Here is a 24,995-nt window from a genome sequence, read left to right as displayed (position 1 = left end):
GCAGGCGAGTGGGGCAAAAGAGAGGCAGAGAAAGCAGGGCGACAATGGATGCCCACCTGCCCAGCATGCTTGCTGAGGTGCGCCTCAGCCAGGTAAACCTCTTCCTCAGAGAATACCCCTCCCCTACTGCTCCAGAGTTCTGCTACGGAAGACAAACTTCACAAAATGCAACTGTTGCTTCCTTGTGGAGGTCATTTCCCCAGCATTCTCCCTCTCCCACTTCTCCCACAGTGCAAACTTATTTCCTGGTGCTTTTCACAGTATGTAATTATATAGCTGTGTTAGCATCTCTCTCCTCTAGCCTGGGAAGCCTGGTGTGCTGCAGTCCGTGGGGTCGCCAAGAGTCAGACATGACTCAGCGACTGAACCACAACAACATCCTCTGCTGCTGCTGCTGCTGCTGCTGTCTCTTCAGTCGTGTCCGACTCTGTGCGTCCCCAGAGACGGCAGCCCACGGCTCCCCCGTCCCTGGGATTCTCCAGGCAAGAACACTGGAGTGGGTTGCCATTGCCTTCTCCAATGCATGAAAGTGAAAAGTGAAAGTGAAGTCGCTTAGTTGTGTCTGACTCCTAGCGACCCCATGGACTGCAGCCCCCCCAGGCTCCTCTGTCCATGGGATTTGCCAGGCAAGAGTACTGGAGTGGGGTGCCATTATCCTCTGCTGCTGCTGCTGCTGCTGCTAAGTCACTTCAGTTGTGCCCAACTGTATGCGACCCCATAGACGGCAGCCCACCTCTGTTAGATGGTAAATCCCATGAAAGCAGGCATAGTCTTGTTTTGCCTCATTCTTTTTTCTACAGGCCTAGGTTAGCTCCTACCACAGCTATGGCACAAGTATTTATTAACTCATGATTATATAAACAGAAGAGGAAGTATAATAAAAAGATGGAGATTGATTTTGGTGGAAACCTGTGTCTGTCAAGGGCTTCCCTGGTAACTCCGTTGGTAAAGGATCCACCTGCAATGAAGAGACTGGGGCTTGATCTCTGGGTTGGGAAGATCCCCTTGGAGAAGGAAATGGCCACCCACTCCAGTATTCTTGCCTGGGAAGTCTCATGGACAGAGGAACCTGATAGGCAACAGTTCATGGGCTCCTGAGAGCTGGACAAGACTTAGCAACTAAACCACTACCATCACCCTCCTTGTGTTTGTTATTTACCTACTGGTAGGTTACCTACCTACCTACTTGAATACATTGCATAAGCTCTCCGAATTCCAGTTTTCTCATCTGTAAAGCAGGGAAAATAATGCCTATTTCAAAAGGTGGTCATTTATGTAAAGTGTGAAAGAAAGTGAAAGTTAATCACTCAGTGGTATCCAACTCTTTGTGACCCCACGGACTGTAGCCCACCAGGCTCCTCTGTCAAGGGAATTCTCCAGGCAAGAATACTGAAGTGGGTTGCCATTTCCTTCTCCAGGGGCTCTTCCTGACCCAGGAATTGAACCCAGGTCTCCTGCATTGCAGGCAGACTCTTTACCGATGGAGTTACCAGGGAAGCCTAAAGTGCAGAGCTTAAAACTAAGCACTCAAATGTGACAGTTCTTTTCATTTTTATGGAGAAACCTTCATATGCAATTTGCTGGGGGGAAACAACATGGATTTGAATTCACAGTGCAATTGGAGAGTTCTTGGAGGTGGTGGTGCTGCTGCTGAAATGAACAACTTGGAAGCCCTAAAACTGTTAAAATGTATGCTAAGGTGTTGAATGGAAAAATTCTGCTTTGAGTCAGAAGAAAATAATCAGCCAACTAGGTGAAGCCATACTCTAGTTTAAAAAAAGAATGTGTTTGGTTCGTTGGTAAAAGTGTCATGAATGTAAGGCTGAGCAAAATAATCAAAAATGTAAGTTCCAACAAGTCTAGTAAATGTTTGGTGCTGCTATCTGAAAAAGAAGGGTGGTGTGGTTAACAGAAGCCCCGGATGAGAATGGTGGGGATTGGTGTCCTCTTCCCAAGAAATGCATTCAAACTTCTGCATACATGCTTTATATTACTTTAAACACAGATATTTTACAAGTGCTTTTAAATATTAGGGATACTCATATTAGCTAAGAAGTAGAAATAATCCAAGTGTCTATCAACTAATGAATGGGTAAACAAAATCTGGTGTAACCACATAATGGGATATTATTCTGGCATAAGAAGAATGAAATACTGACACATGCTGTATGTAACTGAATGAAGCTTGAAAATATTATGCTAAGGGAAATAAACCAGACACAGAAGGACAAATATTGGAAGATTCCACTTATATGATGTACTTAGAATAGTCAAACTTATAGAGACAGAAAATAGGACAATGGTTGCCTATGGTTGGGCGTGGGGAATTGGGAGTGACTGCTGATGGATATGGTTGTCTTTTGTGAGTGGTGAACATATTCTAAAATTAGATTGTGGTGATTGTTTTACAACTCTATGAATACACAGAATACCATTGCGGCATTCACTTTAAAGCATTCATGTTAAATGCGTGAATTTTATGGTGTGTGGATTTTATCTCAATAAAGATATTAAAACGATTAGGGATAGACCAGTGATTCTTGACTCTGGCTGCCTGTTAAAATCACTTGAGGCTAAAAAATACAGATTCTCAGTGTCCTACCTACAACCAAATAAATCAGGATATCAGAGACAGGACATGGCCCTGGGCATTTGAGAAGCCTAAACGGAGAATTTCTGAACTGAATGATTGAGGGAGTAGATTTTGATTTTTCTACTTCTAAAGGACCTTCTATGGGCAAAGTACTCAATTTTGTTGTTGTTGTTGTTTTTAAAAATCCATGGGCCTGAAATAATTTCTGTTTAGTTTTTCTTGAAAGCTGAAGAATGGCTGAACTACATGTCCTTACTAGAATTATTCTCATTTTGGGATTTTGTGATGAAATTCATCTGTTGCGGATGTGACAAAAAGAGACACGAATTTGTTCTAGTAATGTCTGGAGCTTTAGTACAACTAGAAACATTCTGTTCATTTAAATTTAGTAAACAGAGGTAAAGACACGAGTAATAACATGAACATTTCATGCCAAAATTGTACTTCCCACTTAGACAAATTAAAATGATTAAGGTCTAGGAAGAAACTTTTGTTTCATTACTGTTGTCATCACTATCAGTATCATGATCAAAAGCAGTTAATTGTCTACTTATTTTCCACCCTGGAGGGGGCAAGTCAGACCTGTCTTGTTAGGCCAACCACTGGTGCAGATGAATGTCCCTGTCAAAATCCTTACGAGAGCTGAACAGAATCTGTTTGAATTGCAATAACCTTTTAAAGAATGAAGAGGGTCCATTGATATCTTAAATTTAGCAGTGCAAGAAATAGTATTGGACACTTTCAAAATAAACACATTAGAATAGAGCATGTCATTCTATTAAATTAGATTTTGAAAGGGCAACTCGAGTAGTGTGGAAGGAGAAAGAGATAAAGGAGAATAACATTTCTTGAGCTACCATGAGTCTGACATGAATCATTATGCCTTATATATAGTATATCATTTCATTCTATTCCCAGTTGTCTTTCCAGGTAAGCTTTTTTTTTTTTTTTTTGCTGGTAAGGAAGGGAGTTCAGGGAGGCCACATATTTAGCTCCAGGCCCCAAGTTTGTGAGTGGAGGTCCTGACCCAGCCACATGTACCTCTGCCAGCCTGTCATTTTAAAGAAAGGCCAGATGGTTTCTGTTTGACAGCTTTGTGTAGGAAAGAGTGCTGAACATTAGAAGACCTGCTTTCAAGTTCTGTATGGTCTTGGGCAAGTCACAACCTTTGTGTCTCAGTTTCCTGAGCTAAAATTGAAGGTGAGAGCATTTGCCTAGGGGGATTGTTAAGTGGCAAATGAGTTACTGTACCGAAACACTCAGGATCTTTCTTGGCACAGCTTAGGTGGGGCATTTCAGTTGTCATTCCTGAGACTCTGAGTTTCTAAGTTGTGGAGTAGCTTGCGTAAAAGAGGTGACCTGTGGTAAAACCCCCAGCCTCACTCTGTCCACCATCTTTGAAAACCATTTGTACCAAGGTCAGGCCTGAAAGCCCAGGTTGGAGAAGGCTCCCAGTGGGTTCTTTCTGTCTGGATAGCTGTTTTGGTTTTTAAGGGAATTATTTCCTTCCTTGAGTTCTTTCAGAAATCCATTTGTCTATAAACCAAGAAGAATATATTAAGTATCTGCATGGGCTTCCTGATGGCTCAGTGGTTAAGAATCTGCCTGCTAATGCAGAAGACATGGGTTTGATCCCTGGGTCAGGAAGATCCCCTGGAGAAGGAAATGGTAACCCACTCCAGTATTCTTGCCTGGGGAATCTCATGGGCAGAGGAGCCTGGCAGGATATGGTCTTTGGGATTGCAAGAGGTGGACATGACCGAGTGACTAAACAATGAGAACAACAACCTATGCTAGGTGCTCTGGGGATTATCTCTGTCTTTAAGGAATTTAAAATGTAGTTGCAGAAGCAAAGAAAATGTATGTGCACAATGGTACTAAACTAGATGGCATTGATGAACAGAAATAACTCCCTCACGTCGTGAAAATTTGCCAAAGGATGTAATGTGAAAAGTAAGTGTGCCTTCCACTCATGCCTTTCTCACTGTGGTTGTCTTTCCCTGTAATCAGTTTCTTCATAATTTTTGGAGAGATTTTTTTTTTCTGTACACAAATATATAGGTACATGCAGCAGCTTCCCTTTTATCAAATGAGACCTACTATAATGCTGTTCTGCAGTTTGCTTTTTAAAATTCATAATAGATCTCAGATACTGTGCTGTATCAGTACATATTGATCTCCCTCATTCTCTCTAATGGATTCCTTTGTATGAATGTACCACATTTTATTTAATAGCCCCTTATCAATGGTCTTTTAGGTTGTTTCCAGGCTTTTGCTACCTGAACAATGCTGCAATAAATTCTCCTGACAAAGAGCCATAATTAAGGGCTAAATTGTGTGGTTCAGACTGTAAGTGATTCTCATTTCACAGTGTGTGTGCTAATGGCATTTTGGGTGGGACGGTCTTTTTACCGTGAGGAACTGTCTTGCCCACTGTGTGATTTTTGGCATTTCTCCTCCCTCCCTGCTCCCTCCAGCCAAGTTAAAGTATGTTCCCTCTGTAACAACCCAAAATGCCCACCCCTTCGCTTTTCTAAGTGCCCTGTGGGAGATGCTGTTGCTGAGATGGAAACTGAGGCAAATGAAGGGAGCTGGAAGTCTAAGGAAGGAGGAGAGGAAGGGGCTTCTGAGCAGGACTTTGAGGATTGGCACAGGCTTTGGGAACAACGTGAGAAACAGCAGAGGTAGAGTCCCTGCACTGTGGGTTTCCTTCTCTCTTTGCACCTACTTGCTTACTCCCAGAGAGACAGTGAAGTGTCTGTAAAGCTGACTGGCCTTCCCTGTGGTCCACAGCCTCTAGTCTGGGTCCTGCAAGCACTCCTGCATGCTTGCTTCAGCTTCTCCCTCCAGCCTTCCACATTGGCCCCAGGTCTGCAGAAGCCTCCAGGTATAGGAGTGGAAGTGCCAGCCCAGTGACTGTTGACCAATGGAACCTGGAAGAGCATTAACATAGCCGGATGGAACTGCCAACCAGGCTGAGGAAAATTTACTCAAAGTTTGAATTTTCACTTTGCTGTTTCTGTCAGTGAATCATAAACTTCTAGGAAGTCAAAGCTGGAAGGGACTTAAAAACAGTCATCTAGACCTCTGTCCATAACCTTGGGTTCCACGTCATACTTAACCAACTCCATATTGTAAATATTTGAGAAAAAGATTTCAGAAAGTTCCAAGAAGCACTGGTAACGATTTCCATAGCATTTGCATTGTAATAGATAAAAGTAATTTGAAAATGATTTAAAAGTATATAGGAGGATGTGTGTAAGTTAAGGGCTTCCTAGCTGGCTAAGTGGTGAAGAATCTGCCTGCTAACGCAGGAGATGCAAGAGAGGCAGGTTCAATCCCTGGATCTGGAAGATCCTTTGGAGGAGGAAATGGCAACCACTCCAGTATTCATGCTTGGGAAATCCCATGGACAGAGGAGCCTGGTAGCTTACAGTCCATAACGTAGCAAGTAATTGGACACACACACATTCACATGTAGGTTATATGTAAATAATATGCCATTTTACATAAGGACTTAAGCATCTGTGAAGTTTAGTAGTGATTCTGAAACCAGTCCCTGTGTATACCAAGAGATGACTGTATGCATCAGTTTGAGGCAAGAAGCAATATTGCAAAAGGAAGAAATGTTAATGCTGATAAGGGGTGTTGGACTAGTGAAACCACTAGGTGTTGTTTCAGGGGACTCTGAGGAGCTCTGGTTCTTTATGTCTCAGTGCAGAAAGAATTCACTGAGAGGCAAAGTAATAGGTAAGAAGTGTGCTGGCGATGGAATGAAACACCAACACTGCAGAGTGGTTTGAATCTTTATATTTTAACACTTGCTTCTTACAGCTGCTTTATTTTATATCCCTTGCACAACAACCTACAGGGCAAGTTGCCAAGCACTATGATTCAGAGACTATACAGTGCGCAGGCGCAGGGCGAGATAACCTTTACCTTGACTTATTTACTGCAGCTAAGACTTTGTTTTGGGGAACTTCCTTATCAACTTAGAATCCGTTTTGTCCCTGGGTCTGTTCCTTTTGAGGAATCAGAGAAACATCCTTGTGTGCAAGAAATGTTCTTTTCCCACGGGAACAAACAGAGGATTCTTGACTGAACATCTCCTTTGCAAGAATGTTCAGCCCTGGTTGAGAGTCTCGTTTGCAAGCACTTCTCAACCTTCCTTATACCTTGTTCCCTACAAAGTGATTTATTAGAATAGGACATTTGTGAGGCTTACAGGCATATGGGAGAGAGGGTGCCTTGCCCCAAGAACTTAGTGGGCTACCTTTATAATCAAGAGAAAAGTGGGGAGGGGAAAAAGACCATCTTCTTCCTCATTCTTAATTAGATATCTTCCATCATCAGTTTCTGCTCCATGTTGGGCAGGGAAGTTTTTTTGTCCCTACATAGTCAAGCTGGACTGTCATGGCACAGTGGAAATAGGCAAAAAGGCAGTAACATATGCTAAAAATGGTAATCATCTCAGGTTTCAGTTTAATGTTGCCTTTTCTTTATATTTTTCTTGTTAGTATGTGCAGAGGAGTGTCTCTTAGGAATCATTAACTTACTGAGTTCACTGGGCAGGATGTTTGTTTCATTCCACCATTGTTTTCTTGTTTGGGCGCATGTCTCAGGCTTCTGTTGCCTGGTTTTGTTGCTAAGCAAGCTTGCTTGGTTTTGTGGTTAAGTAAACCTACTTTTGTGAATAATTATTAACCCGTACTTTTTTCTCTACTTAAAATCCCCTACTGAAATTAATTATTTAATTACCGACTTTGTCCCTTTACTCTTTCCCTATCACTAAGGGAGGAGCGTAGAGATAACTCACTGTGATGACTGTATGCAAAGGGAAAAATGATCAAAATCAGTGAGCTTTACATCAGAATTATTTGGAAAAGTTATAAAAAGAAAAACAAATGCAGAGTCTAGGCTTCGCTGCAAAAAAGAAAAGACTGCTAGGACCAGGGTTTCAAGATCTGTATTTTAATTATAATACTCAGGTGATTCTGGTAGTGGCTAGACAATCAAGCTTGAGAAACTCTGATTTGAATAGAATCCAATTAAATAATTCCCACATCACAAATACAAGTGTTAAGAGGAGCCTGGAGAGCTGCTTTGCTGGCTATTTGCCCTATTAGTAAAGGGAGTAGAAGATAATATGCTAGGTGGTTAATTACATTGGCATTTATTCATTCTGAAATGTTTACAAAAGTAATTAGAAGTCAGATTAGGTTTGATGTTCACTGACCTTTAAGGAAGGGCTTGACTTCAAACAACCAACCAAAAGATAAGAAAAACAAAAAGAAAAAAGGAAAAAAAAAAAAAGAAATGCTTATTTCAAAGGTTAATCAGAGCAAAACACAGCATGATTAGCAGGGATCTCTATCTTGCAAAAAGGATGTCTTATTTTGCATTAAGGATGAGAGTTCGGAAATGGAAGATCATCACTTCAGGTTGTTTTTCTGGATTTAGAAAGTGAAGGTAAACTTCTTAGAAATAAGAATCCTTTTAAGTATGAGCCTTGTTTTATACTGGTCTCAGCCTATCAGTAACCAGTGTTGTGTTTGGACCAGCGCTTGTGGTTCTTACTATGATTGCAAGATGCCCTTTAGCTATAACCATCAGGGAGCTTTGAAAAAAAAAAAAAGGCTTATTACTTACAAGACCTGGAAATTACACAGTGCACCTGGGGCCACAAAGTGTGGTTATGAGCAGAGAGAGAGAGTGCCTGGCCCTTGGTTCTGCTTTTATTGGCGTCAGAGATGGGGGCCTAGGGTTTCTCAAGCTCACTCTTTTTGTGAATTTAAAACATAAAGAGTGGAAATTTAAAGCATGGGAAGAGAGAGGGGGAAAAATAAAAGAAACAGTAGCCTAAATGATCTGTTAATGAAAGCAACTGAGATCTCTGAGATCTCTTAAGTACAGGGAGGATCTTCATCTGTCCTGTGGCTAGCAATGTATTTATTTGAGATAGCTGTCTTTGAAGTGGATGCCTCTTTGAAATGGATGCCTTGGCGATCAAAATTTATCAGGTGTTTAAATTACAGAAAAAAAAAATCAGGATTTACACTACAATCCACCCTGTGGTGCTGAGGCATCAGAGTCAATGATGAGGACATGAAATACTTGGCTAGCTGATACGTTGAAAGTCAGGAGCAGGGCATGTTGTAACCCTGAAAGTACACATCTACAGAACAGTATACTTGCAAATTCTATAATAATTATACCAGCAGTAGTTTGAAATCTGGAATTCCATGGTAGTTCAGCTGATAAAGAATCCGCTGCCAATGCAGGAGATGCTGGTTTGATTCCTGGGTTGGGAAGATCCACTGGAGAAGGGATAGGCTACCCACTCTTGAATCCTTGGGCTTCCCTGGTGGCTCAGCTGGTGAAAAATTGACCTGCAGTGTGGGAGACCTGGGTTCAGTCTCTCGGTTGGGAAGATCCCCTGGAGAAAGGAATGGCTACCCACTCCAGTATTCTGACCTGGAGAATTCCCATGAACTGTATAGTCTATGGGGTTGCAAAGAGCTGGACACAACTGAGAGACTTTCATTTTTAGTTTGAAATCTAGTTTGTACCCACTGTCACAAACTTGAAAAGGTCCAGCCCTGAAACTTAAGTCAGTCATCTCAGGTACCTAGAACTGGAAAAGGTCAGTTTTCATTCTAATCTAAAAGAAGGGCAATGCTAAAGAATGTTCAAACTACCACACAATTTCACTTATCTCACATGCTAGCAAGGTAATGCTCAAAATCCTCCAAGCTAGACTACAGTATGTGAACTGAAACTTCCAGATGTATAAGCTGGATTTAGAAAAGGCAGAGGAACCAGAGATCAAATTGCCAACATCAATTGGACCATAGAAAAAGCAAGAGAATTCCAAATAAACATCTTCTGCTTCATTGACTACACTAAACCCTTTGACTGTGTAGATCACAACAAACTGGAAAATTCTTAAAGAGATGGGAATACCAGACCATCTTACCTGCCTCCTGAGAAATCTGTATGCAGATCAAGAAGCAACAGTTAGAACTGGACATGGAACAATGAACTAGTTGAATTTGGGAAAGGAGTACGTCAAGACTGTATATTGTCACCCTGCTTATTTAACTTATATGCAGAGTACATCATGCAAAATGATGGGCTGGATGACTCAGAAACGGAAATCAAAATTGCTGAGAGAAATATCAATAACCTCAGATATGCAGATGACACCACCCTAATGGCAGAAAGTGAAGAGAAACTAAAGAGCCTCTTGAGGAAGGTAAAAGAGGAGAGTGAAAAAGCTGGCTTAAAACTCAACATTCAGAAAACTAAGATCATGGCATCTGGTCCCACTTCATGGGAAATAGATGGGGAAACAATGGAAACAGTGACAGACTTTATTTTCTTGGGCTTCAAAATTGCTGCAGATGGTGACTGCAGCCATGAAATTACAAGATACATGCTCCTTGAAAGAAAAGCTATGACAAACCTAGACAGCATATTAAAAAGCAGAGACATTACTTTGCAGACAAAGATCCATCTAGTCAAAGCTATGATTTTTCCAGTAGTCATATACAGATATGAGAACTGGACAATAGAAAAGGCTGAGCACCGAAGAAATGATGCTTTTGAACTGTGGTGCTGGAGAAGATTCTTGAGAGTCCTTTGGACAGCAAGGAGATCAAATGAGTCAATCCTAAAGGAAATCAACCCTGAATAATCACCTGAAGGACTGATGCTGAAGCTGAAGCTCCAATGCTTTGGCTACCTAATGTGAAAAGCTGACTCATGTGAAAAGACCCTGATGCTGGGAAAGATTGAAGGCAGGAGGAGAAGGGGTTGACAGAGAATGAGATGGTTGGATGGCATCATTGACTCAATGGACATGAGTGTGAGCGAACTCTGGGAGATGGTGAAGGACAGAAAGCCTGGCATGCTACAGTCCATGAGGTCCAAAAGAGTCGGGCACGACTGAGCGACTGAACAGCAATAACAGCAACCTAGGAGTCTGTTCAAAGATTTAGGTAATATTGTGGAAAAATTTATCATCATGGGCCATCTGGGAAGTAAGTAGGTTTGAACCTGTTTTGTGTTGGCGGATTGCTTCATACATCTCGAACCAGTCTCTTAGTCCTAAGACTAGGTTAGTTCAGTTAAAGGCTGTATCTCATTTTAGGAGGCAGGATGCAGGTGGGCTCCCAAAGGTAGACCTATGTGGTGGATGTATGCTAGTATTTAATAAGAGGCATTTGTATGGAAACAGAAGAAAATGATTAATGATTGGAGCAAACCATAATCACAGTTTTTAAGTTCCGATGCAGCCAATTAAGATTTTTAGATGTCTGGGTGAAGCAGTTTTAGATGAAGTGAGGGCAGGCCATGGCAATTTGATAGATTTTCCTGGTTTGTAATTTGAATGTCTCTGGTGATCTTTCTGATTGGTCCACACAGCAATAGGCACAAAATTGTCCATACATGGGCTGTTGTATTGATTTCTTTGAAGTTTATATCAAATTTCCAACTTTCAGCTTGCATGGCTTCAAAAAAGGGCTATTTTAGTTCTCAATGATTCCAACTCAGGAGGATGGGAGAAAAATTGGAAATATTAGTATAGAGAGTTGTAGTCAAATATTGGAGGAAAGTAGAATAGTTCAGTATCTAGTCTGGTTTGGAGGTAGAAACTCAGAGACAATTAACAGCACTAGATTTTTGTATCCACAAAGATGTATTATAGTTTCTCATGAGACAGAATTTTTCTTTCTACAGTCACCCAAATTTCTATCAGAAATAACCAAAATAAGACTAATTTGTTTGTAAAATTAGTTCTGTTTCCTTAAACATGGCCTGTTTATTTACATAAGTGCAGCAAGAATAGTGATTGATCATACAGACTCTTTTAAATTGGCTTTGCTGGAACTTTCCATAAGGTGTCTCAGATTGAACTTTTAAATGCCTCTCAAGGAAAGGAAGCCAAGCCAAACCAACTATGTGCCATCAGACTCACCTGCAGTGTCTACAGATTTGGGTGAACTCCTTCTCAAGGTCCCCCAAGTATTGTGAGATTCCTGTACATGCCAGGAAGTAACTTCCTTTTTCACCTGGTAAGGCTGCTGGGAACCCTGAAAGTGAGGTGCCAGGCTGTTCTTCCAAGGGACTTTATTGGCTCCTTAAAGTCAATCTTAGTTCCTTAAAGCTGTCTGGTCATATCTGAGTCTGTGTATGTTTTTTCTTAAATATGACACTTCAATCAAAACCTTGGCAGTACAACCAATGTTTTCAATTGTGTCTTCTTATAAAGAGAATAGATTTTATTGAACTTATGCAAATAACTATATTGCTATGAAAATAAGGGTACTCACTGAGAGTTTTTGAATTCAAGAGGGATCAGGTAGGGAGAAAAAGAGAAGTGGTTCAATTCTGCTGATAAAGGCATAATTTACCTCATCACTGTAAGTTATAGTTTAAGAAGAACATTTTCCTTATAACCTGGAAAATGAAAGATTAAAGAATCAGAAATAAGGGACTTCCCTGGTGGTTCAGTGTTTAAGATTCACCTTGCCTTGTAGGGGATGTAGGTTTGACCCCTGATCAAGGAACTAAGATCCCACATGCTATGGAGCATTTAAGCCTACAAGCCACAACTACAACTACTGAGCCCATTCTCCACTACTAGAGAGGCCATGTATCTCTGAAAGATCCCACATGATGCAATGAAGATCCGGTGTGCTGCAAGGAAGACCCAAGGCAGCCAAATAAATAAATATTTAAAAATCATCAATAAAAAGTCATAAAATTATAATCATTCTCTTCTGTTCATTCAGTCCCACATAATTAATACTTGTTCCCCTTGAATCTAGCTTTTTTCCACATTAGTTTTGGAAGTTTTTACCTCTTTCAGTTTTATAATCTTAAATTTATCAGAAACCTGTTTCCTAGAGTCTTTGCTGAGACTCTTCTTGAAGGTAAAGCGTTTTTGTGGAAACACTTTTGTAAAATCATACTGTCTCTAAATGACAAAAGACAGAAAAAAATGGTTATTGTTAGTCATTCATTATACTGGGATTGACAAGAACATTTGGTTATTGTGATAACATTTTAAGGTAATAAATGGAATTATGGCTGATAACATTATATTAGGATATACTCATTTCTAGGAATTTCACATAATTTCTAAAACATTTAATACATATACCTACAAAACACAACATAAAGAAGGCTTTGTATTACTTCTTATTTGACAATGCTTCCCATGTGATTTAGTATATCAGTTCAGTTCAGTTGCTCAGTCATGTCCGACTCTTTGCGATCCCATGAATCGCAGCACGCCAGGCCTCCCTATCCATCACTAACTCCTGGAGTTCACCCAAACTCACATCCATCGAGTCAGTGATGCCATCCAGCGATCTCATCCTCTGTCGTCCCCTTCTCCTCCTGCCCCCAATCCCTCCCAGCATCAGGGTCTTTTCCAATGAGTCAACTCTTCGCATGAAGTGGCCAAAGTATTGGAGTTTCAGCTTCAGCATCTGTCTTTCCAATGAACACCCAGGACTGATCTCCAGGATGGACTGGTTGGATCTTCTTGCAGTCCAAGTGACCCTCAAGAGTCTTCTCCAACACCACAGTTCAAAAGTATCAATTCTTCAGCACTTAGCTTTCTTCACAGTCCAACTCTCACATCCATACATGACCACTGGAAAAACCATAGCCTTGACTAGACAGACCTTTGTTGGAAAAGTAATGTCTCTGCTTTTTAATATGCTGTCTAGGTTGGTTATAACTTTCCTTCCAAGGAGTAAGCATCTTTTAATTTCATGGCTGCAATCACCATCTGCAGTGATTTAAACTAGCCTAATTAGTATAATATCTCTCTTTTTTATAAGGAGAGAGAGCAAATCTTTTGAAGTGTTCCAAGGGCCCTCTGAAAAATTTCAGTTAGTTTGAGGTTAAAAAAAAAAAAAAGGACTTTATTTTAGATTTTGATATTGTAAAGTTTGTCAAAATCATCAAAGAAGTTTTTAAAATTACCAGTTAAATAGGATCATAGGTTACTCTGAAACAATATTTAGTTATCCATGTAACCATTTTGACAAAGATCTTAAAGGCAACTACAGAAGATTACATAGTTCTGGACAAAATTTAGCTCTTAATCTTGAGAAGGCCAGATTTGTTTCAGTAAGTAAAGACCTAATGATAAAGATAACATGAAGCACAGTAAGTTATTTTGATCAGATACAAAAAATCTTTGCTTTTCAAATCAATTACCCAAGAGAAAGAAAGGGGGAAATAAACTTTCGTAATTGCTTATGAAGAGCAGACCAGTAACCCAATGAAACTTTTTTCTTTCAGCAGATGAAGAAAATGTGTAGTTTTACATAAGGAGACTGTTGGTGTGTGTATGTGCTAAGTCGTTCAGCCGTGTCCGACTCTGTGCAACCCTGTGGACTGTAGCCCATCAGGCTCCTCTGCCCATGGGATTCTCCCGGCAAGAATACTGGAGTGGGTTGCCACTTCCTACTCCAGGGGATCTTCCCAACTCAGGGATCGAACTCATGTCTCTTATGTCTCCTTCATTGGCAGGTGGGTTCTTTACCACTAGTGCCACCTGGGAAACCTCAGACTATTGGTATCAAAGCTCAATTTAAAAAATCTCTTCTAATAACAATTCAATTTTTAGCCAAGTTGACCACATAAGATTTCCTCTTTTTTCTTTCTCTCTTTTCATTTATGATCACTGATTCTCTATATTATCTGTCTAGATCAGTGAGTTGGAGTCTTAATGTCTACTACTATTATTGTATTGCTGTCAATTTCTTCCTTTATGTCTATTAATATTAATATTTGCTGTAGTTCGTGTTATATCCTCTTTTAGAATTTTACTTTATCATTAAAAAATGTTTTTTAAAATATAAATTTATTTATTTTAATTGGAGGCTAATTATTTTACAATATTATATTGGTTTTGCCATACATCCACGGGTTGCCCTTCTTTGTCTTTTGTCAAAGATTTTGTTTTAAAGTCTATTTTGTCTGATATGACTACTGCTGCCCCAGCTTCCTTTTGAGTTCCATTTGCATGGAATATCTTTTTCTATCCCCTCTCTTTCAGTCTCTGTGTGTCTTTAGCTATGAAGTGAGTCTTTAGTAGGCGGTATATAGGTCAGTCTTTAAAAAAAAATCCTTTCACAGGGATGATCCGGAGGGATGATGGGGGGTGGGAGGTGGGAGGGGGTACATGTTGGGGAGCTCATGTACACCCGTGGCGGATTCATGTCAATGTATGCCAAAACCAATACAGTATTGTAAAGTAAAATAAAGTAAAAATAAAAAATTGAAAAAAAAAATCCTTTCAGCCAATCTGTGTCTTTTCTTTGTAACATTTAGTCCAATTATATTTAAAAGAATTATTGATAGGCATGTATTTACTGCCATTTTGTTTCTTGTTTTCTGGTTGTTTTGAGGATCTTCTCTCTTCTTCTTTTAGTCTCTTCCCTTGTAGTTTAATGTTTTTTCTCTAGTGTTATGAAACACTAAAGAGTTTCTTTCCTTTTGTTGTTTGTATATTTATTGTAGGCTTTTGGCTATGGTTTACCATGAGGTTCATATATATTAACCTATATATATTTGTTTCAAACTGATAGTCATTTAATTTAAATGCATTCTAAAATCACTACATTTTTATTTCTTCCCCTATGTTTTATGTTTTTGTTCCATATTTTATGTCTTTATGTGTATCCTTTAACTCTTTATTGTAGCTATAATTGATTTTATGTCTTTTGTTTCCTAACCTTCATACTAGCTTTTAAAGTGGTTGATCCACTGCCTTTATTATGTGCCAGTGAGATTTATTTATTTAAAAAAATTTTAGTTGTGAATCAGTTATTACAATATAAAATTCACTGCTTTATGCATAATAGTTGGAGTGAATTTTTTTTGCTCAGATGGCTAATTTACTGTTTGTGAGTAAGACTCTTAAGATTTGAGTTTGTTCTTGAGAAGCAGTCTTAAGGAGGTTATTAAGAGTTTGGGCAAGAGAGCTCTTTTAGCAGTTTGCATTTAAAAAAGGTTCTTTCCACTTTTTTCCCTTTAGTCTCAAGAGAGTTTTAGTTACCTCCTCTGGTGTTTACATTTCAAAGACATAGTAAGATTTACATTTTTATGTGGCAGAGAAAGAAAATGTAAGTTTTTTCCTGGGACTTTCTGTGCTTTTTGGATGGTTTTGGCAGTCCCAATTAAAATGCAGTAGAACAACAACAACAACAAAAATGTAGTAGAACCAACCTGTAAGTAGGGGGTGTGTGTGGTGCTAAGTCACTTTAGTTGTGTCAGACTCTGTGTGACTCTATGAACGGTAGTCTGCCATGCTCCTCTGTCCATTGGATTCTCCAGTCAGGAATACTGGAATGGCTTTCCATGTCCTCCTCCAGGGGTCTTCCTGACCTAGGGATTGAACCCATGTCTCTTATGTCTCCTGCATTGACAGATCGGTTCTTTACCCCTAGGGCCACCTGGGAAGCCCAAGTAGGGAAATACCCTGTAAAAAATAATTTTCTGGACCTAGGGTCAAATGGGGCCTCTTCACTATTGGAAATGAAGGAGAGGCCATTTGGGTCACCATGGTCACGGAAGTGATAAACCTAGGTTACCTAGTTTTGCACAGCAAGGAGATGAACTTTATCTCTATGTTTTCTTTTCATTGTGAGCCTTGGCAGTGATCCCTATGATGGAAGAATGCGCATGGTGTCAGGCAGTAAATACCCAAGTGAGGAGATGGTGTTACAAACGTCAGGGGCTCTGGAGGCCCTTCTGTGTGTGTGTGTGTGTTTTCTTACCTGGAAGAGGCAGAAGATAGTAAGAAGAGGTGGCAAGAATACACAGAAGAACTATACAAAAATGATCTTCATGACCCAGATAACCAAGATGCTGTGATCACTTACCTAGAGCCAGACATCTTGAAGTACAAAGTCAAGTGGGCCTTAGGAAGCATCACTACAAACAAAGCTAGTGGAGGTGATGGAATTCCAGTTGAGCTATTTCAAATCCTAAAAGATGATGCTGTGAAAGTGCTGTACTCAATATGCCAGCAAATTTGGAAAACTCAGCAGGGGCCATAAGACTGGAAAAGATTAGCTTTCATTCCAGTCCCAAAGAAGGGCAATGCCAAAGAATGCTCAAAATACTGCACAATTGTGCTCATTTCACACGCTAGCAAACTAATGCTCAAAATTCTCCAAGTGAGACTTCAACAGTATGTAAACCGAGAATTCCCAGATGTTCAAGTTGGATTTAGAAAAGGCAGACATCAAATTGCTGACATCCATTGGCTCATAGAAAAAGCAAGAGATTTCCAGAAAAACACCTATTTCTGCTTCATTGACTACACTAAAGCCTTTGACTGTGGATCCCAATAAACTGTGGAAAATTCTTAAAGAGATAGGAATACCAGACCATCTTACCTGACTCCTGTGAAACCTGTATGCAGGTCAAGAAGCAACAGTTAGAATTGGACACAGAACAACGTACTGGTTCAAAATGGGGAAAGGAGTACGTCACGGCTATATATTTAACATTTATGCAGAGTACATCATGTGAAATGCTGGGTTGGATGAAGCACAAGTTGGAATCAAGATTGCCAGGAGCAATATCAATAACTGCAGATATGCAGATGACGCCACTCTAATGGCAGAAAGTGAAGAGAAACTAAAGAGCCTCTTGATGAAGGTGAAAGAGGAGAGTGAAAAAGTTGGCTTAAAACTCAACATTCAAAAAGCTAAGATCATGGCATCTGGTCCTATCATTTCATGGCAAATTGATGGGGAAACATTGGAAGCAGTGGCTGACTTAATTTTCTTGGGCTCTGAAATCACTGTATATGGTGCAGGTGGTGACTGCAGCCATGAAATTACAAGATACGTGCTCCTTGGAAGAAAAGCTATGACAAACTAGACAGTGTATTAAAAAGCAGAGACATTACTTTGTAGACAAAGATCCATCTAGTCAAAGCTGTGGTTTTTCCAGCAGTCATATATGAGTGTGAGAGTTGGACTATAAATAAAGCTGAGCACCAAAGAATTGATGCTTTTGAACTGTGGTGTTGGAGAAGACTCTTGAGAGTCACTTGGACTGCAAGGAGATCAGACCAATCAATCCTAAAGGAAATCAACCGTGAATATTCATTGGAAGGACTGATGCTGAAGCTGAAGCTCAAATACTTTGGCCACTTGATGCAAACTCATTAGAAAAGAACCTGATGCTGGGAAAGATTAAAGGCAGGAGGAGAAAGGGATGATAGAGGACAAAATGGTTGGATGGCATCACTGACTTAATGGACATGAGTTTGAGCAAACTCCAGATGGTGAAGGACAGGAAGCCTGGCGTGCTGCATCATGGGGTTGCAAAGAGTCGGACACGACCGATTGACTCAACAATAACTAGAGGCCTTTGCTCGCCCATTTCTTTCTCTCTTCTCACTGGAGGCCTTAAAATCCCTGCCAGCTTTTCCCTTGGTGGCATGGAAGACTCACAAGGTGTGTTTGCTAGTTTTGCCTCATTCAGGGGAAAACTGCAGGAGCTCAGGATCTGTGGTACCTTAGTGAAACAAGCATATTGTCCAGATGCATCTTTAAGGATTTTAAAGTCTTTAGAGACACCAGTCAGTTGATGCATTTTGGCAGCTGTAACAATTCAGAAAATATTACAAACAAACAATAGCCAATTAGTTCACCTCACTCCTTTCTGCTGCATACAATGTTTAAGAAATGTTTGAATTTCAGTTAAGGTATAGTTTTTTGATCTCAGTTGTTGCTTGTTTTTTTCTCCCTGTCACCTTAATCTTATGTGTTTTTATCAGAAAAATGTGGATGATGTCACTGTGAGCCCCTTCATAGGTGGCAACTTCCCAGGAGACCACCCTGGAATTGGGTTCTGTCTCCATTATCAAATATGTCTTTGACAGAAGCTGCTTGGCCTCTGAAGCATAATACCAGAGTCTTAGAATCTTGATATACATGACATTGAATAACACCCAGGAGATATCTATGGGGTTTTGCCTTTACCAAGGATCTGGGTACTTCCCCAGGGTTTTCTAGGAGGTACTGGTACCACATAATCAAGACAGTTATATTTACTCATCACTTTTTAAAAAAAGTAACATCATGCCATCGGGTATCCCATCGGGTCAGGAGATGAAGAGCAACAGTAGTGAGTGAAGTGGTAACACAGAGACTATAGGCCTGGGTTGTATTTTCCCTCCTCTGGTGTCATGGGCTTCTGGTTGCAAGGCTACTTCACTGTTCTGGGTTAGGACATGTTGTCTGTGCACGGCCCACTGTCTCTGTAATTGTAGGTAGAGGTCTCCCATCCTTCTCACCTACTGGAACATTTTTCTCATTCCTTTTAGCCCAGAGCTTCTTCTTGCATCTTCCCTGGTGGCTCAGTGGTAAAGAATCCACCTGCAGAATGAGAGATGCAGGTTTGATCCCTGGGTCAGGAAGATCCCTGGAGAAGGAAATGGCAACCCACTCCAGTATTCTTGCCTGGGAAATCCGATGGACAGAGGCTCCTGGTGGGCTACAGTCCATGGGTTGGAAAAAATTGGGCAGGACTTAGCAACTCAATGACAATAAGAACTCTCCTTGGATGGTGACAATAGCCTTGTGATTCAGTTCACCCTCCTTAGTTCTCTTTTGCCTTGAGGCATGGAGGACTCTTACGTACATTAATGGTCAATTATACTTAGTGGTCTTTATACTTTATAAGGTCCTTATACTTGGTGGTCTTATCATCTCCTTAGATCATATGGTCTTGATTATGCTTCTCTGGATAGATCATTGGATTATTATAGCAGCTGTGACATTTTGGGTTGGATACCATAGGCAACACACAACAGAGACGATCTGAGAGTGTATAACAGTCCAACAGATCCTCAACAGGTAGGTGGTATTGGTACCTGAGTTAGGTGGTAGGTACACAAGTTGCAGGCAAAGCTCATTCCCTTCTGTTAATTGCAAGGGCAATCATGCAGTCCTGCCAACTACACCAATTGTTTTGTACTAGTCTCAGTTCAGATCAGTCGCTCAGTCGTGTCCGACTCTTTGTGACCCCATGAATTGCATCACGCCAGGCCTCCCTGTCCATCACCAACTCCCAGAGTTCACTCAAACTCACGTCCATCAAGTCAGTGATGCCATCCAGCCATCTCATCCTCTGTCATCCCCTTCTCCTCCTGCCCCCAATCCCTCCCAGCATCAGGGTCTTTTCCAATGAGTCAGCTCTTCGCATGAGGTGGCCAAGGTATTGGAGTTTCAGCCTCAGCATCAGTCCTTCCAATGAACACCCAAGACTGATCTCCTTTAGGATGGACTGATTGGATCTCCTTGCAGTCCAAGGGACTCTCAAGAATCTTCTCCAGCACCACTGTTTAAAAGCATCAATTCTTTGACGCTCAGCTATTTTTACAGTCCAACTCTCACATCCATACATGACCACTGGAAAAACCATAGCCTTGACTAGACGGACCTTTGTTGGCAAAGTAATGTCTCTGCTTTTTAATATGCTATCTGAGACTCTCAATAATCAGCGATATGGTTAGATTGGCCTTTGTGGTTCTTATTATGATTGAAAGATGCCCTTCTTAATAACCATCATGGAACTTTGAAAAAATAAAAGTTTATTACTTTGGAGATCTGGAAATTACAGAGCATACCCAGAGCCATACTATGAGGTCATGAAGAGGAGAGAGACAGGGAGACATGGAGAGAGAGAAAGAGAGAGAATGGGCCTCAGTTCAGTCACTCAGTCGTGTCTGACTCTTTGAGACCCCATGAACTGCAGCACGCCAGGCTTCCCTGTCCATCACCAATTCCTGGAGCTTGCTTAAACTCACTGAGTCAGTGATGCCATCCAACCATCTCATCCTGTGTCATCCCCTTTTCCTCCTGCCTTCTATGTTTGCCAGCAACAGGATCTTTTCTAATGAGTCAATTCTTTGCATCAGGTGGCCAAAGTATTGGAGTTTCAGCTTCAGCATCATGTGCACACAAGGAGAATGGGCCTGGGATCCTGTTTTTACTGGGGTCAAGGGTAGAGTTTGAAGTGCTCACTTTTTATTGGAGAATTTAAAACCTAACAGCAGGAATTTAAAGTACAGAAAGAGAAATAAACCAAGTAGCCCAAATGGTCAGTTATTGAAGTTAATCAAGGTCTCTAAAAAAAAAAGAACTTCCAGGCAGGGAGCTGGGCCTGGCTCTTACATCCTGTGGCTAGCAAAGTGTTTATTTGAGATGGCCTTCTTTGAAGTGGATGACTTGTTGAACAGGATGCCTTGGCAATTAAAGCTTGTCAGTCAGTTGCATTCAAAAAGGAAAAAAAAAAAAAAAAAGCCAAATGTTAGGGCTTAGCCTGGAGTGGTGTTCTGAGAAAAGATATTGATCAACTCTTCTTAGACCTGAATCTTTCCTAGCAAGACTGTCAGTTTTCAATTTTTGCCTGTATTTCTGGGGAAACTGTTTCAATTGTGAATTCACAGTTTTTGCTCTGAATGGGCACATGATCAAACAGGACTGTTGTCTATTCTTCCCTCAGTGCCTGGAGTCTACCATCCTGCCTTGTGATGGTGCTAAGTCCTCCAGAATTGCTCCATCCTTTGCTAGGGTTGTGCATTTGAGATCTTTTCTTGGTAATGGCATGAGGCTGGCTAGCTTTAGAAGCTTAGGTAAGTCTGCAACTTTTTTGTTTTGACCTTTTGCTCTTCTGGATCCATTTTTCTATCCCGCTCTGGGCCCTAGGAGGCTGAATTTGGTAAACTGCGTCACTTGAGTTTCCTTGCCAGTTGACTGCCTGCTGGGTTCAGCCTGTGGCAGTCCCCTCCCTGCCTGGTTGGTTGCCATGGCTACATGAATGGCTTTCATCTTCCTTGACTCCCCTGCGCAGCCACTTCTGCACACCTGAGGCTCTCACATAGCTCCCTTTGCATCTTCCAGCCAAGAGCCAGGGATGGCCTCCCCTGTTGGTAGTTGCTGGACACTTCATTCACCCTGGGTGTTTCCTTGATCTCTGTTCACTTCAGTGGCTCAGTCGTGTCTGACTCTTTGCGACCCCATGGACTGCAGCATGCCAGGCTTCCCAGTCCATCACCAACTCCTGGGGCTTGCTCAATCTCATGTCCATCGAGTTGGTGATGCCATCCAACCATCTCATCCTCTGTCATCCCCTTCTCCACCTGCCTTCATTCTTTCCCAATATCAGGGTCTTTTCCAGTGAGTCAGTTCTTTACATCAGGTGGCCAAAGTATTGGAGTTTCAGCTTCAGCATCAATCCTTCGAAAGAATATTCAGGACTGATTTCCTTTAGGATTGACTGGTTTGATCTCCTTGCAGTCCAAGGGACTCTCAAGAATCTTCTCCAACACCACAGTTCAAATGCCTCAATTCTTCAGCGCTTAGCTTTCTTTATGTAATCCAATTCTCATATCCATACACGACCACTGGAAAAACCATAGCTTTGACTAGACGGACCTTTGTTGGCAAAGTAATGTCTCTGCTTTTTAATATGCTGTCTAGTTTGGTCATAGCTTTTCTTCCAAGGAGCAAGCGTCTTTTAAATTCATGGCTGCAGTCATCATCTAAAGTGATATTTGAGCCCAAGAAAATAAAATCTATGACTGTTTCCATTGTTTCCCCATCTATTTCCCATGAAGTGATGGGATCATATGCCATGATCTTAGTTTTCTGAATGTTGAGTTTTAAGCCAGCTTTTTCACTCTCCTCTTTCACTTTCATCAAGAGGCTCTTTAGTTCCTCTTCAGTTTCTGCCATAAGGGTGGTATCATCTGCGTATCTGAGAATTTTGAGCATTATTTTGCTAGCATGTGAGATGAGTGCAATTGTGCGGTAGTTTAAATGTTTTTTGGCATTGCCCTTCTTTGGAATTGGAATGAAAACACCTTTTCCAGTCCCGTGGCCACTGTTGAGTTTTCCAAATTTGCTGGCATATTGAGTGCAGCACTTTCACAGCATCATCTTTTAGGATTTGAAATAGCTGAGCTAGAATTCCATCACCTCCAGTAGCTTTGTTCATAGTGATGCTTCCTAAGGCCCACTTGACTTCCCATTCCAGCATGTCTGGCTCTAGGTGAGTGATCACAGCATCTTGGTTATCTGGTTCATGAATATCTTTTTTGTACCGTTCTTCCATGTGTTCTTGCCACCTCTTCTTAATATCTTCTGCTTCGGTTAGGTCCATACCATTGCTGTCCTTTATTGAGCCCATCTTTGCATGAAATGTTCCCTTGGTATTTCTAATTTTCTTGCAGAGATCTCTAGTCTTTCCCATTCTGTTGTTTTCCTCTATTTCTCAGCATTGATCGCTGAGGAAGGCCTTCCTATCTCTCCTTGCTATTCTTTGGAACTCTGCATTCAGATGGGTATATCTTTCCTTTTCTTCTTTGCCTTTTGCTTCTCTTCTTTCCTCAGCTATTTGTAAGGCCTCCTCAGACAGCCATTTTGCCTTTTTGTATTTCTTTCTCTTGGGGATGGTCTTGATCACTGCCTCCTGTACTCTGTCATGAACCTCCGTCCATAGTTCTTCTGTCTATCAGATCTAATCCCTTGAATCTATTTGTCACTTCCACTGTATAATTGTAAGGGATTTAATTTAGGGCATACCTGAATGGTCTAGTGGTTTTCCCCACTTTCTTCAATTTAAGTCTGAATTTGGCAATAAGGAGTTCATGATCTGAGCCACAGTCAGCTCCCAGTCTTGTTTTTGCTGACTTTATAGTGCTTCTCCATCTTTGGCTGTGAAGAATATAATCAATCTGATTTCTGTATTGACCATTTGGTGATGTGCATGTGTAGAGTCTTTGCTTGTGTTGTTGGAAGGAGGTGTTTGCTATGAGCAGTGTGTTCTCTTGGCAAAACTCTGTTAGACTTTGCCCTGCTTCATTTTGTACTCCAAGGCCAGATTTGCCTGTTACTCCAGGTGTTTCTTGACTTCCTACTTTTGTATTCCAATCCCCTATAATGAAAAGGACATCTTTTTGGGGTTTTAGTTCTAGAAGGTCTTGTAGGTCTTTATAGAATTGTTCAACTTCAGCTTCTTCAGCATTACTGGTTGGGGTATAGACTTGGCTTACTTTGGTATTGAATGGTTTGCCTTGGAAATGAGCAGAGATCATTCTGTCATTTTTGAGATTGCACCCAAGTACTACATTTCAGACTCTTTTGTTGACTGTGAGGGTTACTGCATTTCTTCTATGGGATTTTAGCTCACAGTAGAAGACATAATGGTCATCTGAATTAAATTTGCCCATTCCAGTCCGTTTTACTTCACTGATTCCTAAAATGTCTGTGTTTACTCTTGCCATCTCTTGCTTGACCATGTCTATTTTACCTTGATTCATAAATCTAACATTCTAGGTTCCTATGAATATTGCTCTTTATAGCACCAGACTTTACTTCTATCACTAGTTACATCCACAACTGGGTGTTGTTTTTGCTTTGGCTCCATCTCTTCATTCTTTCTGGAGTTATTTCTCCAATCTTCTCCAGTAGCATATTGGGTATCTACTGACCTGGGGATTTCATCTTTCAGTGTCCTATCTTTTTGCTTTTTCATACTGTTCGTGGGGTTCTCAAGGCAACAGTACTGAAGTGGTTTGCCATTCCCTCCTTCAGTGGACCTTGTTTTGTCAGAACTCTCCACCATGACCCATCAGTCTTGGGTGGCCCTACATGGCATGGCTCATAGTTTCATTGAGTTAGACAAGGCTGTGATCCATGTGATCAGTTTGATTCAGTTCAGTTCAGTTCAGTTCAGTCACTCAGTCATGTCTGACTCTTTGTGACCCCGTGAACCGCAGCACATCAGGCCTCCCTGTCCATCACCAACTCCCAGAGTCCACCCAAATCCATGTCCATCGAGTCGGTGATGCCATCCAACCATCTCATCCTCTGTTGTCCCCTTCTCCTCTTGCCCTCAATCTTTCCCAGCATCAGGGTCTTTTCCAATGAGTCAGCTCTCCGCATCAGGTGGCCAAAGTATTGGAGTTTCAGCTTCAACATCAGTCCTTCCAATGAACACCCAGGACTGATCTCCTTCAGTCTGATTAGTTTTCTTTGATTGTGGTTTTCATTCTGTCTGCACTCTGAAGGATAAGGATAAGAGGCTTATGGAAGCTTCCTGATGGGAGAAACTGACTGTGGGGGAAATTGGATCTTGTTCTGTTGGGCGGGGCCATAGCTCAGTAAATCTTTAATCCAATTTTCTGTTGATGGGCTGTGTTCCCTCCCTGTTGTTGGCCTGAGACCAAACTATGGTGGAGGTAATGTTGACCTCCTTCCCAAAGTCCTGTGCACACACTGCCTCACTCAGTGCCCCTTACCCTGCATCAGGCCCCCGCTGACCCATGCCTCCACTGGAGACTCCTGGA

This window comes from Oryx dammah, unplaced genomic scaffold (assembly GCF_014754425.2).
Source record: "Oryx dammah isolate SB20612 unplaced genomic scaffold, SCBI_Odam_1.1 HiC_scaffold_6, whole genome shotgun sequence".
Lineage (NCBI taxonomy): Eukaryota > Metazoa > Chordata > Mammalia > Artiodactyla > Bovidae > Oryx > Oryx dammah.
The sequence above is the reverse complement of the archived record's forward strand: the minus strand, read 5'-3'. Positions refer to the sequence as shown.